Below are 15,388 nucleotides of genomic sequence, written 5' to 3'. Positions count from 1 at the left end.
AGACACGAATGATAATATTTTTTAAAGTTCTTAGCTTAGTTCATTCTCACAACAAATCAAGAGAACAGAGAGGGCCTATTTCTCAATAATTTAATTAATATATTACAAATACATGAATCTGGCACTATATTAGATGCTGGTGATAGAGAAGTATTAGGGAAAGTTTATGTTCTGCAAAAGCTTATATTTTGGAGGAGGAGACCATTATAAAGCAATGTGATAAGCTCTGTATAAAGGAGCTTTGTCCAGAGGCTATGAGAATACAAAGGAGGGGTACATGACCCAACCCAAGCAGGTGTGAGAAGGCCCAATAGGCAGGGGCTCCTTGGAGAGTAGGAGAGACTCAAGTACTAAAGTGAGAACTCACAAACATGTACACACCATGCTGTTAGATGCAGATAACTAGAACAAAAGCTGCTATGCTACACATGGAAAAATACAAAATGTGGCTGGACCCGAAAGCAAAGGCCAAGCTGTAGAGAACTTTGGCTGACTGTTTTGTAAATAAATGTAGCCACACCTATCTGCTTATTTTAACATAAAAATAACAGGTTACAATGACTCAACTGCATAGTTGAGACAGAAACCATATATGGTGCACAAAGTTGAAAACATTTGCAATTTTGCTCTTTAAAGAAAATGTTTGCTTAATCCTTTTTGTTTTAAATCAATAATTGGTCTATGCTGTATTTGTTGGAGGTTAAAAACATTGCATCCTATTTTTCTTTAAGTTTAATAATTTAAAATATCTCAACTAACATTAAACATGTATTAAATGCTGCATTATTAGTGCTATAATAAGAGGATCCAGATTCACATGAATTAACAAATACCATGATTTCCAAGGAAATAGATCCTAAGAGTATCCGTGAGGATATTTTCTGCAATGAAAAGCTCAGCTCAAATTGACTTTAAATACAAGAAAAAATGTTATACATATAACAAGAGGTCCAAAGAGGTTGGGTCAGAAGCTCAAAGGAGTCATAAAGAATGAATTACTATTGCTTTTTTTGTTTTGTTTTGTTTTATCTGTGCAAAATATTATGGCTTAGGTCTGGCTCCCTTCTTGGTTCCAAGTAGGTTGCCTGAAGCAATTCAAGCAAAATATTGCCTTGTCCATATTCACTGAGAGTAAGAACCACTCCTCCAGTATGATTGAACCACCTCAGATCCCCTGGCCATCTCCAGATCAGCCACTGTTACCAGGGAAAATGTACCAATAGGCTTAGACTAGTCAGCATACACACCTTGGAGCTAGTGGGGTCAGCTTCTCCTTGAGTTACATCAAGGACAGGTAGATACTTGAACAAAATTACAATTCTGTTTAAAAAGAAGGAGGAAGCACAGGTGATGGATAAGCAGCCAACAGTATACTAGTATTCTATGCAGATACAGTTTAACTGGGTTAGGAAGGAATGAGGAAGGTTCAAGGCTTGAAATCCATATGGACTGGATGGGAAATCCAATGCAAAATGGGAGAGGGATGCTCTAAAAGCAACATTCCCTTCCCTTATCTACAGAGGGTCTGACCTAGACCTTAGCATCAATTAAAAGTAAGAAATGTCTAAGAGTATTGATATTCATGGTAAAAAATTAATAATATATTTGTTTCTTAAGTCCTGTGGGGCACATTTCTAAAAATAAATAAAATCACAATTTAAAAGGTCAAGGGTAGCTCAACAAATTTGTTACCTGGCAACATACCAGAATGTTTTCTTTACTGAATTCTTATCATAGAAAAAACAATACATAAAACATTTTTAATAATAAGTAGAAGATAAGAAACCCTTGGACTTTGGCTGGAAGAAAGCCACTAACTTACTCTGGTGCTTGATAAAAATACAAGGTGTCTTAAAAATGACAGGAAATGTATTCCTTGCATCATATATCCTGCTTACACATGCAGATACACTGTAAAGGCTGTTGATCAAACTACTCAAGTGATATGGTTTATTGTTACAAGTGTGTGAGGTTTTGTGTTATGTGTTGCCCATTTATCTATCCAGAGCTGATATATCCAGCCTTGTAGTCACTGATACAGCATAACAGTAGCAACTGTTTTGATTAATTTGATTAGTTAAATTGGTATTAAATATTTTCACTATCATCACTGCATCTACCCTTCAATTCACTCATTGGTTTTTAAGTCTAATGATCTCTTATTTTATTTTTCAATTATAGTTTACATTCAGTATTATTTTGTATTAGTTTCAGTTGTACCACATAGTGGTTAGACAATCATATCCTATATAATAAAAGCCTAATATGCAAATTGACCAAACAGCAAAACAATTGGTCTCTATGATGTGCACTAACCACCAGGGGGCAGGCACTCAAGGCAGAAACTGCCCCCTGGTGGTCAGTGTGCTCCCACAGGGGGAGTGCCGCTCAGCCAGAATCTGGGATCACGGCTGGCAAGCATAGCAGAGGTGGTGGGAGCCTCTTCTGCCTTCACTGCAGGCAGGCTATAAGGAGCCAGGGGTCTGGACTGTGAGAGCCCCAGACTGCAAGATGGATGTCTGACTGCTGACTTAGGCTCAATTCCCCCTTTAGTGTAAGGGTTGATGCTCTACTACTGATCAACACTGTCCAGAGCTCCTGCTATTTTTTTTTTCAGTCATATATTATAGGAGACTTCTCTTTCCATTACTGGAACCCTGGCCTGGAGGGTCTGATGTGGGGCTAGGACCTCTGAATCCTCAGGGGGAACCTCTACAGCAGTGGTTCTCAACCTTCTGGCCCTTTAAATACAGTTCCTCATGTTGTGACCCAACCATAAAATTATTTTCGTTGCTACTTCATAACTGTAATGTTGCTACTGTTATGAATCGTAATGTAAATATCTGATATGCAGGATGGTCTTAGGCGACCCCTGTGAAAGGGTCGTTCGACCGCCAAAGGGGTCACGACTCACAGGTTGAGAACTGCTGCTCTATAGCCAAGATATTTCTCCCACTTTTTATCCTCCACACCTGGGCATGGGACTAGCCCCTTCTGTGTCTCCACCCCTCCTACCAGTCTCCATGTGGCTTCTTCTTTATATCCTTAGTTCTAGGCCTTCTGTTCAGCTATGTTTCAATCAGTTCTGAATGTTGGTTGTTCTGTAGTTTAGTTGTAATTTTGATGTGGTTGTGGGAGGACTTGAGTACTGCATTCTACCATCATGACTCTCAATCAATTCACTCGGTTTTTCAGAGCACACATATCAAGGTTCCACTATGTCATATATCAGGTTTTGGAGATACAGAGAGGAAAACAAAATACCAGCAGCCTTCAGTGATTTTATGTAGAGAGGAGGCATACATAAAAGTCAATGCCATATTATGTGACAGTTCTTATAGTTCGGCCACGTTCAAGGATTTAGGGGAGCATAGAGGAAGACATGGCTAAGTCAGCTAGGTTCAGTCAGTGAAAGTTTCGTTGAGGACAGGATATTTGAATTGCCTCTTAAAGAATCATAAAGAGCCCTAGCTGGTTTTTCTCAGTGGATAGAGCATTGGCCTGTGGACAGAAAGGTCCCAGGTTCGATTCCGATCAAGGGTACATGCCCAGATTGCAGGCTCAGTCCCCAGTTGGGGGCATGCAGGCGGCAGCCGATCAATGATTCTCTCTCATCATTGATGTTTCTATCTCTCCCTTCCTCTCTGAAATAAATAAAAATATTTTTTTAAAAAGTGGGGAATGAAGAGATGATGGGAGTTAGAAGTAATTTGTTAGAGCTGAAGAAAAAGATGTGAGCATGGAAGCACTGGAAATGAGGATGTTAGAACATTAAGAAATCTGAAGAGGAGAGGGATCAAGAAGATGCAGATACTGTAAGGCCACGAAAGGAAGACAATATGAATTTTTCGAAAATTCAGATGATTTGCATATTTTCAGAGTCAATTTCTTCTGCTGCCAAAATGTTTGGGCAGTCAATTATTACCTCTACTTCACAAGGAATACCAGTTAAGATTGTTGGTCTATGAGTGACCAAAAAATCCTGAAAATATATGGCGTAAAATGTTTGATATAGACAGTTCAGGGCAGATGTAGCAACTCAAGATGCCATTCTGAGTCATTCTCCTTGAGCATTTCTACTTTGCTGAGCTCATCAGTGTTCTGTGTTCCTCATGAGCACAGATGGCTTAAAGATCTGAGCATTGCACCCAAGTTCCAGGTTAAAAAAGAGGAAAAAGCAAAAGGCACATTCCAGTTAGGTTTGCTGACTATGAGGGAGCATTCAAAGAAACTATGACTTTCATTCTCATTTTATTGCTCAGGATTGTAACATTATCATCCCCACATGCAAGTGAAGCATGGAAATTTATATCATTAGCTAAGTACTATTTGTAAAGAAAAAGCAGGATAGACAATAGATAGATAAGTATCAGTCTGCTGTATAAAGAATTGAGGTGAATTCAGGAATTGAGCAAAAAAGAAAAAAAAAGAGGGAGAAAAATCATGGACTCGGACAAGAGTTTGGTGATTGCCAGGAGAGAGAGGTGGAGGGAGGTGGAGGAGGATAAAGCGGGGATAAATGGTGATGCATGGAGACTTGACTTGGGGTGGTGAACACACAATACAGTGTACAGATGACGTGTTGTAGAATTGTTCACCTGAAACCTGTATAATTTTGTTAACCAATGTCACCCCAATAAATTCAGCAAAAAGGGAAAAAAGTGCCCAGAACTAGAATATGGGCCTTGGCTACTTTCCCTGAGTCACAGTGTTCTTATCTAAAATCTGCGAGTCATGGTATCTGACAAACTTCTCTTAATTGGTTAGTTGTAAGAATTAAATTAGATCATTTTATTTATCAATAAGTCTATACCCGTGTATAACTTCACGGGTGCTCTTGTTTATTTTAACCAAATCTCATCTAGTCGATTCTTAAAATCTAGTTTGCGTCTTAGTTACTTGGAGGGCTTGTTAAAACACGATTTCTGGGTTGTAACTCCAGAGTTTCTGATTCACTAGATCTCGGGTGAAACTTGGGAATTTATCACTCTTATTGCTGATGCTGTTAAGTGACCAGACTTGCAAAACTAGACAAAAGGGGATGGAGATACAGTACCTTTGGATTCTTTCTAAGTGTAGTCAACTGAACATATGCCTTGCTCACAAAAGGTTTTCTCTTCTTTATTTCTTTCACAAAGTTAACATCAGGAATGCTACTCCAGGAATGGGTGTGTGCACTACTTAAATGCCATATCTTTTAAAATCATATTGCAGTCTCACTGGTAAATTCCATTATTATGGCCATTTTATGAATGAGCACATTTAGAAAGTGAACTAAATTACCTAAGTTCACAGTACTAATGACTGCCTGAAGTGGGATTCGAAAGGCTATAGTTTCCAGTTTCCAAGGTCTTAACTACTATATATAATACCACCACATACCAGTAAATTGAATGACAAAGAAATGTCACCTCTGGGAAGGAGCAATGCTTTCCTTAAAAACATTTATGACAAGGATAACCTCTTGCATGAGTCACATTCTATTCTCCCTTTCAAAGAGATTTTTTTTTAATAATTTCTAATTGGTCAGTTCAGTGTTCTGCCTTAGTTCAACCTGCACTCTCAGCTTTGCCTCTTCCTTGTCCTCTGGTCTATGTGGGAGAATACTATCCATGCCATTGCTATTTAATGAAGATAAATATGGGGTTTTTCTCCTTTCAGGTTACATTAGAGGTAGGCAAAAAAAAAAAAAGGCCAACAGGCCAAATACAGCTTCCTATGTTTCTTACAGTTACCAGCTAAGAATGACTTTACATTTTGAAATGGTTTGGGGAAAAACAACACAAAATAGAAAATTATTTCATTACATGTAAAAATTATATAAAATTAAAATTTCCAATCCATAAATTGTTTTATTGGAACATAGCTATTCTCATTAATTTATGTACTGTCTATGACTACTTTGCACGTTAACAGCAGAGTTGAATATTTGCAATGGAGACCCTAGGGCCCCAAAGCCTAAATATTTACTATCTAGATTTTTTACAGAAAAGTTTGCTGGCCCCATTTATTGATAACTATGTTTTTCACAAGCTGTGCTAGTAATACAAAGAGGTGTACAACACTCTCCTCAAGAAACTTAGGTCTTTCTTATCAACATGGATCTTCATTGATTTTTAAATTAATAAAGAAACTTGATGTTAAATTGTAACTCTGCTTTTCTTTTGCTGATCCTTCTTTTCTTTAATTTTTAACCCCATATATTAAGAGAGATTTACAGACATGAGTTAGCTAGATAAGCAAATACCTCCTATCCAGGGATCTAGAAAACTACATGTTACAAGGGATATTTGTTGTGTTTACTGTGGTTCAGATACTTCCTGCATTTGTGATTTAATTCCCACAATAGTAATAGGATAAAGGCATTCTCATATCACACTGCAAATTAGAGAACTGAGGCTTAGATTGCCCAATATTACAGCTAGGATGAAAAAAACTGAACCCAGACGGTCTAGCTGCAAAGTCTGTTTTCTTAACCAGCTGGGAGAGGGGAAGATTTAAAAGGATCCATGTTTAGGGACATATCATGAGAAAAAGTGAGTGGTCATATTTTGAATAAATCCAAAGTTTGGAAGTTGTACAAAGGTAGCATTTAATTTAATATAGGTAAGAACACTTAATAGACCTACCCATTAAAAGCAATAGGTTATCTTCTGAAGTAGGTTAATGTAGGCGTTCAAGTTAAGAGCAGATATCAGGTATACCTACTTAGGGTTGAGAAGTTGGACAATGTAACCTTAAAAACTTACCTTTTGAGCCACTGAAGAAAGCTTTCTAGCTGTTCAGAGAATCAATGTAAATCTCCACAAAGCAAAGAAGAACTCAAGGGAAAGAACCTTAGAACAACATGTAATGGACAATAGCTCCTTTCAAAACTGAAGTTAAAATGTATTATTGTATGATGGCAATTGCTTGGAAAATGTGGAAAAGTAGATTAAAAGACCCAGATTTCTATAGGAACTATATTACTATAAAACCTAAAACAATTTATTGAGAGCCTGCTATACCCACAACCCAAGTGACCACAAGGCCACAAAAATCTTGTGTCCTTCAATGAAGATCTAGTACCTTCAATGAAGATCTAGTAATATAGATCTTCATTTAATAATATAGTGGCTAATTTTGTAAGTACAGGTAAAAAAGAAGTATAGATAAAGAGGCCTTTTCTGAGATGATTGGTTAGGAAGTGGTACAGAATTAACGCTTTTCTCTGTGTTATGTGTCACTTGAACTAAGTATGCTTTCCTTTACTCTGAGTCTGTGGAACCAGAATTCATCTCTTACTTATTAGTGTCAGGTAGCAAGAAATATAGTTTTCTCCCCATTTATAGGTTTATTTTTAGTGTTTGTCTGAACTACATACTAAGATGCTAAGTGCATTAGAAATATAAATTCTTCCTTGTTTCTTTGGGGATTTTATTTTTTCTTATCAGTAGACATTCCCTCCTACATTCTTCCTTTAGTCAGTGTCTCGCCTACATTTTCTCACAAAGCCAAAAGCTTTTTCAACTTCCTTTAATTTATTCAGTACAACAGAAAGAAATGTAACAGTAGAAGTTATATGTAGTAGTAGGCTGATTTTGAAGTTTTTCTCTAGGTCATTTAACACAACTGCAGGGCATTCCACACCATCAAATAATTGCTGTTATAAACTAATTAATACATTGAAGGAAAGTTATTTAGGAATTATTCTAATTTTATTTCTCTCTGTCCACAAATCAATCTATTTCAACATTTGAAAATCTCAGCAGTTTGTTCTTAAATTAAAATCTCATTTGCCTGAGATAGATTTTGAGAAGAAAAGGGCCATTTTCTCCTATATTCTATTAGCTTCTGGTTCTATGATTCTTATGTCTCTACAATAGTTTTTTATCTTAATGTTAAGCCTAATCTCAACTTTTATTTTAATAACTCCCAATGGAATCATGAATGTTATATAAATTTTAAAGCAGATGTTTAATCCATCATTTTATTTTTATCCTTATCTCTATATTTCCTTTATGAGAAATGTGGCATGTCTAACTTGATTGCTTACTGTTTGCTAAGCATACCCCAAACTTTCCTATGTGCCTTTGTTGATTTTTTTTTCTCCTTTTAAAATTCCTGAAGGACAGGTTTTCACTTCGTGTTTTATTGTATGTGAAAAATGGCAAACATTGGGAATAAACATTAAATTTCTCAAAAAAAAAAATGCCATCTTGCCCTGTCTGGGTGGATCAGTTGATTGGAGCATCATCCTGAACACCAGAAGGTTGCCTGTTCAATTCACATACCTAGGTTGTGGGTTCAATCCTGGTAGGGATGTGAATGGGAGGCAATCTCTCTCTCTCTCTCTCTCTCTCTCTCTCTCTCTCTCTCATCAAAAAACACATCCTGGGGTGAGGATAAAAATGAATAAATAAATGTAATAATGCCATCTTTGTATCTATGAAGGCACAATGCCTTCAATTCAAAATTTGTTCATCCTTCAGATACTAGAGCCCTGGTAGGGTCAGATATTCTGATGGGTTAACCTGTAGAAATCAGGCTTCTTTCTATCCCAGTGTACTTACAATGTAGTGAATTGCAATCTTCATAAAACTTTGATATAATTTACTTTTTGGCAGACTTGGTATATTCCTCAACAGCCTAGAAGGACTATTCCACATTCCTAAATAAGTTTCCTTCCTATGGTTAATATACCACAATTGGGAATTATTATTTTGATAAATAGTATATTTTTCCTAAAACATTTATTTAAAAAAAAATAAATGTGCAAATACAGAAAGGAATATTTGGGGGGAAGTTCGATGTTTTCCTGCCTGGTACTTAGGAGGCACTCAGTAAAAAAATATTGAATGAGTAAAAGACTGAAAGGCAGATGAAACTCTTGTACATCTGGAAAAAACTGGTCTTCAGGGTAGAAGAAAAGAGAAAATGGGTGTAGGGACTTTCCTCCAGAGAGAATGGAGAAAGCTCTGAAAGAAAAAACTAGTGAGATTTGTTTTCAACCACTTTACAATTATGCCTCATGTTGTCCAGAGGGAATGCAAAGAAGACATATTTCCTATTGGTATATCTGAATCTGAGTAAATATAATTTTTCAGCATGACATAAAATGTAGTCTTCTACAGACATCAGATTTCTCTAGACTCAAGAAAAAAAACACTCTATTTTCTAAGTTGACAGTTTTCTCTGTTGTCCTTTGAGACCAAAGAGTCTTCCCCAAATGGAGTCTCAAATTCTTGAAACTGTTGTAATTGATAGAGATTTTTAGAAAGAGGTTTTTCTCTGAATTTCCCCATAATGTGTTTCTTGCAAGACACTGAAAGGTAAGAGAAGAGAATGAGGGTCTTTCAGTTTTGGGTGAGGAGGTAAGCCATCATTTGGTACCAGAAAGCAGAGATTAGCAGGCTTTGCAAATGTAGCAGCCTCAGCCTTTACCTAGACTTCCCTGGCCCTGGGTGGAGGCTAGGCCTGTGTGTTCATCTTGGATACTGGAATGGAGGATGAGGCAGCAAAGGTGACTAAATTACAATTCTTTTTTAAAAAAATATATTTTTATTGATTTCAGAGAGGAAGGGAGAGGAAGAGAGAGATAGAAACATTAATGATGAGAGAGAATCATTGATAGGCGGTCCCCTTTATGCCCCACACTGGGGATTAAGCCCACAACCTGGGCATGTGTCTTGACTGGGAATTGAACTGTGACCTCCTGGTTCATAGGTCTATGCTCAACCACTGAACCACGCTGGCTGGGCCCCAGTTCTTTTTTTGATGTTACTACCTAAGTATTGTTAAGTAATGTTCATTCATGAACCAAAATTATATCAAGGCATTATGGGTAATGTGATTTGTGCCAAATCAGAAGAAAGAAGGGAAGACCATCTGCACTTTTTCTTGCAAATGGAGAATACTGTTTAAGTTTTTTATTTCTAGGCTTTAAATAGAGAGACTTTCAACCAAAGCCATTATTGTACATGTATATACTCTCTACACATATAAAAGCCTTGCTCCAGCAGAGAACTATTTTCCCCAGAGAACTAAAGATTAAAGGCAAAAAAAACTGCTTTTGGAAATGTTGAAATTACATTTAAAATTGTAACATTTATTAGTTATTGCAACTCCATAGGCTAATCAGAGCCTAGAAAACAGTGTTTTCATCTCAATGCTGCCACTAAGATGTTGGGTGGCCTTGAATAAAATCAGAAAATTGCTCTGTCTTACTTTCCCCACATAAAAATCAAGAGGTACAATAACTTGCTGGCTACACTGAGAAATTAAAGGGACAGTTATTTCCAAGCATTTTAACATTTATAAAATCATACAATAGTCTTCAAAAATATATTGGTTGATTCCTGATAAGAAAATACATTCCAATAAAATTGTTTTTTAATGTATAGAAATATAGAAACTAAAGTTAAAAAATCTTTATAATACTACTACCCCCAAAAGGCTCATATTGGAGGTCATGAACAGACTCCACAAGATCCATAAAGACCCCGAGGCTTTAGGCAAATTTTCAGTGTATTGGCCTTGTAAGTGTTCAAAGCTTTCATCATACTCTCAAAGGGGAACTTAACTCCCTAAAGTTAAGAACCACTTCACCATGCAGAAATAACCTCTGTTATTGTTTTGGTATATGCTACCCCTCCATTCTTTTCAGTGCACACACAAACCATACACAAGTATGTATTATAAAATATGCATTATGTTATATATGGTATTACATACACTGCATATTGTGAATATTGTCCTATGTGATTTTATTCTAAAAACATGATTTTAACAACTGCATTATATTAAACTGCATTGAAATTCTGTAACGATTTTCATTTGTTCCCTTTTGTTTGGACATTTCAATCAATTACATGTTGCTACTATAAGTAAATCTTTAAAGACTTCTATTCATATAAATGTTTGTGTGTGTTTTCATTCTATTGCACAATTGCCTAAAAATTTCATCTTTGATAATTTTATAATAATTACGGTTATTTATTGACTTTTCTAGATTATTTCACTGGAGTCTAGATTGCTCATTCTGAAGATAACACCCTGTGTAAACTTGGTTTTTAGAAAATGCCAGTTAAATTTAATAAAGCTGTTCAGTTTATATGTTGTGTGCTGAAACAATTACTTTTATGATTGTAGAAATGAACTCCTGTGATATTTTTTCCAAGTTATGCAGTTTTCACTCTGAGGGTATTGCCTTGAGAATTTTTCCAGTCATGAAAAACTAACATTGGTAGGAAACTGAAATGATATGACTCCTTAGTTTTAGGTCTTAACTATTTTCTGCTATATACATTATTCAAGTAAGGTTTATTAAAAGAACCATTTGTCACATCTAAAATTAGCAGAGAAATACTGAAATAAATATAAAAATTTAGTCCATCTCTTCTATGAAATAAAATAGAATTAAACCATGGGGCAGCAACATATCTCCTATCGGCCAGATTCTCTTGCTACAGAGAAATATATTTTTTTAAGAATTTATTGATTTCAGAAAGGAAGGGAGAGGGAAAGAGAGATAGAAATATCAATGATGAGAGAGAATAATTTATCATCCACCCCTCCTTCCCCCGCCCCGCACACTCCCTAATTGGGGATTGAATTTGCAACCCGGCATGTGCCCCCACCAGGAATTGAACCATGACCTCCTAGGTCATAGGTCGATGCTCAACCACCAAGCAACACTGGCCAGGTGGGAAAAGATTTATTTTGATGTGTTTCCTGCTTGAAAATATTTGTCCACACTTGCTTCAGACAGCAACCTCCATTTATTTTATATTTATTTTTTAGTCTCTTCTACCAGGGCTGCCTTGGTGTTTTTGACCTTTTCAGGACTTGTGGATGGTCCATTCCTTGTAAGTAATTTTTTACTGGCAACCAGCATATTTTATTTATGAAGTGACCTTTCCAATTCTTGTTTTTTAACATGTTCCCAATAGTTGCCTTATTCTTTACAAAGTGAGGTACCGTCCAAGATTTTGCAATTTCCATACCAAAGTAAAAAAGGATTTCTTACTTTCTTAAAAACATTGAGCAGAAATTGCAAGCATTTTGTTTTTAATCTGTTGAGTCCTTTGGAAGTTTTTAAAAGGATGTTTCTGTTCTGTTTTTCCATTTTATAATTATAGTTGCCTATAGGCGATTTTGCTCAGTAGGTCCTGCCATTGCCTCAAATTCATCAAATCCAAGACTGACTGAGGGAAACTCATTGCTCTCTTCTCCTCCCCTCAGTAGAATTATTGGGTTTCCAGTCTCCCAGGCTAGAAACCTCAGTTCTTCAGGAAATACAGCCTCTCTTTTATCCTCTGTCTTTATTAGTCTTCTGCCCCAGATTGTCAGAAAGTTAAAAATCCTGTCTGGTTTTTCCATATATCATAAAAAGTCTCAGAAATGTCAGAAATGTGATGTTCTAATTCCATGTCCTTCATTTATATGTGACACAGAAATCTTTTTTTAAAAATGTGTCTTTATTGTTGAAAATATTACAGATGCCACTCCCCCCCCTTTAACCCTTTCTAGCCTGCACCTGCCCACTGACCCAGACCTTCACCACACTTTTGTCTGTGTTCATGGGTTATGCATATATACACATCAGTTCTTTAGTTAATCTCAGAATTTAGAAAGACCAAGGATAAGCCCAATTTTTGGTCCAGGATAAAATTGTAACTCCATATACTGTCTGCCACCAAACCTGCCTCTCTAAAAATATCCTCTAACTTTAATTCTCAATACTACCCCTCCTTGTCACTTGCCAGGATTATGTCATAGCCTTCCAGATGGTCTTCTTGCCACCGATAGGCTCATCTTCAGTCTTTCCTTCAAAACACTTTCCAGTTAACCCCATCAAAGAGCCACATAAGTCATATATTTCCCTCCTCAGAAATAATAGCTTTTTACTGCTCGGTAGTGGTTTGAAACCATGGCCCCATAACTCTTGTCTTCTGCTTTCAGTTCTTCAGGATGTACATCCTGTCAGGAAGACAGTGAGGAAAAAGTTAAGTTACTCAGTTCTGGCCCAATCTCTGCTGAAATCAAAATGGCCTTGTTTTTATCAGAATTATATACTTGGTAGTTCAGTTTGTTCCACACTGAGTGAAATTATATGGTTCTTGTCTTTCTCTTATTTCACTTAGCATAATGCAAACTAAACAGACACATAGATAGCATGTGGACAGCTCTGGTTGAGGGGGTTATTAGAAGGGGTGGAGGGATTGAGCAAAAAAAAAAAAGAGGGAGAACTCATGAACATGTACAACAGTGTGATGACTGTGAGGTGAAAAGGGGGGTTGGAGACGGAAGAGGGCATAGAAGGGATAAATGGTGATGGGAAAAATAAAATTTAAAAATAGATAAAACAAAAAATAGAAAAAATAAAATAGAAGTGTATTTTATTTAATAAAACAAAAACATACATGTAGGGGCTTGTTCCTAATGCACATACAATGAAATATGTTTATTTACATTAATTATATTAATATGTATTATAAACTTATATTATTATAAGACCTTTTCAATTTTTAAGCTAATTATGATGAAACAAGAGTAAACATTAATATTGCCACTAGGTAGTATATAATACATACCTGTTAGGTGCCCCATCAACTATGCATCTAGTTTATTAAACATTTATTGAGGGAACAAACTAATATTTCTTTCTCCCAATCCTACAAAAAAGATCTATTATCTCATTTACTAGTATGGAAGCAGACTTAGGAAAGTTAAGTGAATTTGAAATGCGGTCTGCCTGATCCACAAGATTCATGCCTTTTCCTGAGACAGATTACATGGGGACAAGACGGGGATAGGAAATCTCCATGTTTCTTTTCAAACTTTAGACAAGAGGCCCTCTCTTAGTCACCAACCTCCTCACGCTCTCCTGTTTTATTTTCCTCTGCTGTGGTCTGAGACGGTCAGTATGTTCTCCTCATCTTTAGTCACTAGAGAGACTAGCTTTAGTATTTGAAATATATACCCTCATAAATGTAGCTATGGCATGGAACTCGGTTACCTGGCTTCTCACTTTTCATAGGCCTTTCGCCTTTTAAGATTTTATTGCTAATCACTGTGGAGAAACAGAAGTTAACAGATGAACAAAATGGAGAAGTTCCAAATTATAGACTCTTAAATTCCTTCAGTCCTGACAAGCCCTTGTGCAGAGCATTTGAATGACTCCAAACAGAGCTGCACAGATATCTGCCTCCAGATATTGCAGTTGGTCTTCACCAAGGCCCTACTTATCCTTTACTTCAGTGAGGGTGTTGTATTCCTTTCCTGTGATGGTACCTCTTACCAAGTTGAAGGTACAACTCAGAGAAAATAGTTGATAGCTCCTTGTGTAGCATAAGCAGTTTCCATCTCTGCAAACCTCCAGCAAGAAAACAAATCCACTACACCTCTTGCCTACCAAAATTTCCACCTTCAGTTAATTCGACAAGTACTTTTTTGAGTAATTACAATATGTCAAGGACAGCACTAGCAAGTTCCATTCAAACTTGAAAGGACATAACCCCTACCCACAATGAACTCACATTTGAATAAGGGAAACAAATAAATATACAGTCAATACAATACAGTTACTATACTAGCAGTTTCCTGTGGAAACCTTAGAAGATACAGATTTAAATATTTCAAGTGAAGAAGGGAAGGCTTCATGCAAGAGATTGCATCTGACATTTAAAGGATGGTGACACTTGAGGTAGCAACTGAGACTTGGAAGATAGGTACGAATAGATGAGTGCTCAGAGGGCAATCCAGACACATGCGAACACAGAAGTCTGGGATAGCATAGAAAATTTGGAAAACTTAAGTCATTCAGAGTTGCCTAATAATTGAGGTGGGGAGTTAAAGGAGATGGAATCTTACAGGTAGCAGGGGCAGAGGAGCAATGGCGATGTGATTATATTTTATATTTAGGAAAAATTACCTAGGTCTTCTCATAATCACGTGATGGCAGGTTGAGCGAGTAGTTGAAGCGAGAAGATCAGAAGTTTTTCTAAAGTTTAACAATGTGGGCTGAAAAAGAAGCAACCTATTGGGAGATGCAGAAGTCTGACCCTGGATCTAACCTGAACTCATTTAGTGCTATGTTGGATATAATTGGGTTTAATGTTTTCCCTGAGAATCTGTGCTGCAGGATGTACTGGGAAAACTTGCAGAGTTTGCCAAACAGTAGTAGGAACATTACTGCAATCTTGTGAAAGATTTAGGCATCTTATGATCTATTTATAGCACATAATGCACAGGGTGCTGCATAAATATTTTTACTGCATAAATAATACTAAAATATACACATCAGATTTTCCTTCCAAGAAGATTCTAAATTGTTTGGACCGAGATTGTGGATATAAAATAATTTTCTGACTGTCCCTTAGGGAATTAATCACACTTCTTATATGTA

This window comes from Myotis brandtii, unplaced genomic scaffold (genome assembly GCF_000412655.1).
Source record: "Myotis brandtii unplaced genomic scaffold, ASM41265v1 scaffold24, whole genome shotgun sequence".
In the NCBI taxonomy this organism is placed as follows: Eukaryota; Metazoa; Chordata; class Mammalia; order Chiroptera; family Vespertilionidae; genus Myotis; species Myotis brandtii.
This window is presented reverse-complemented; position numbering follows the sequence as displayed.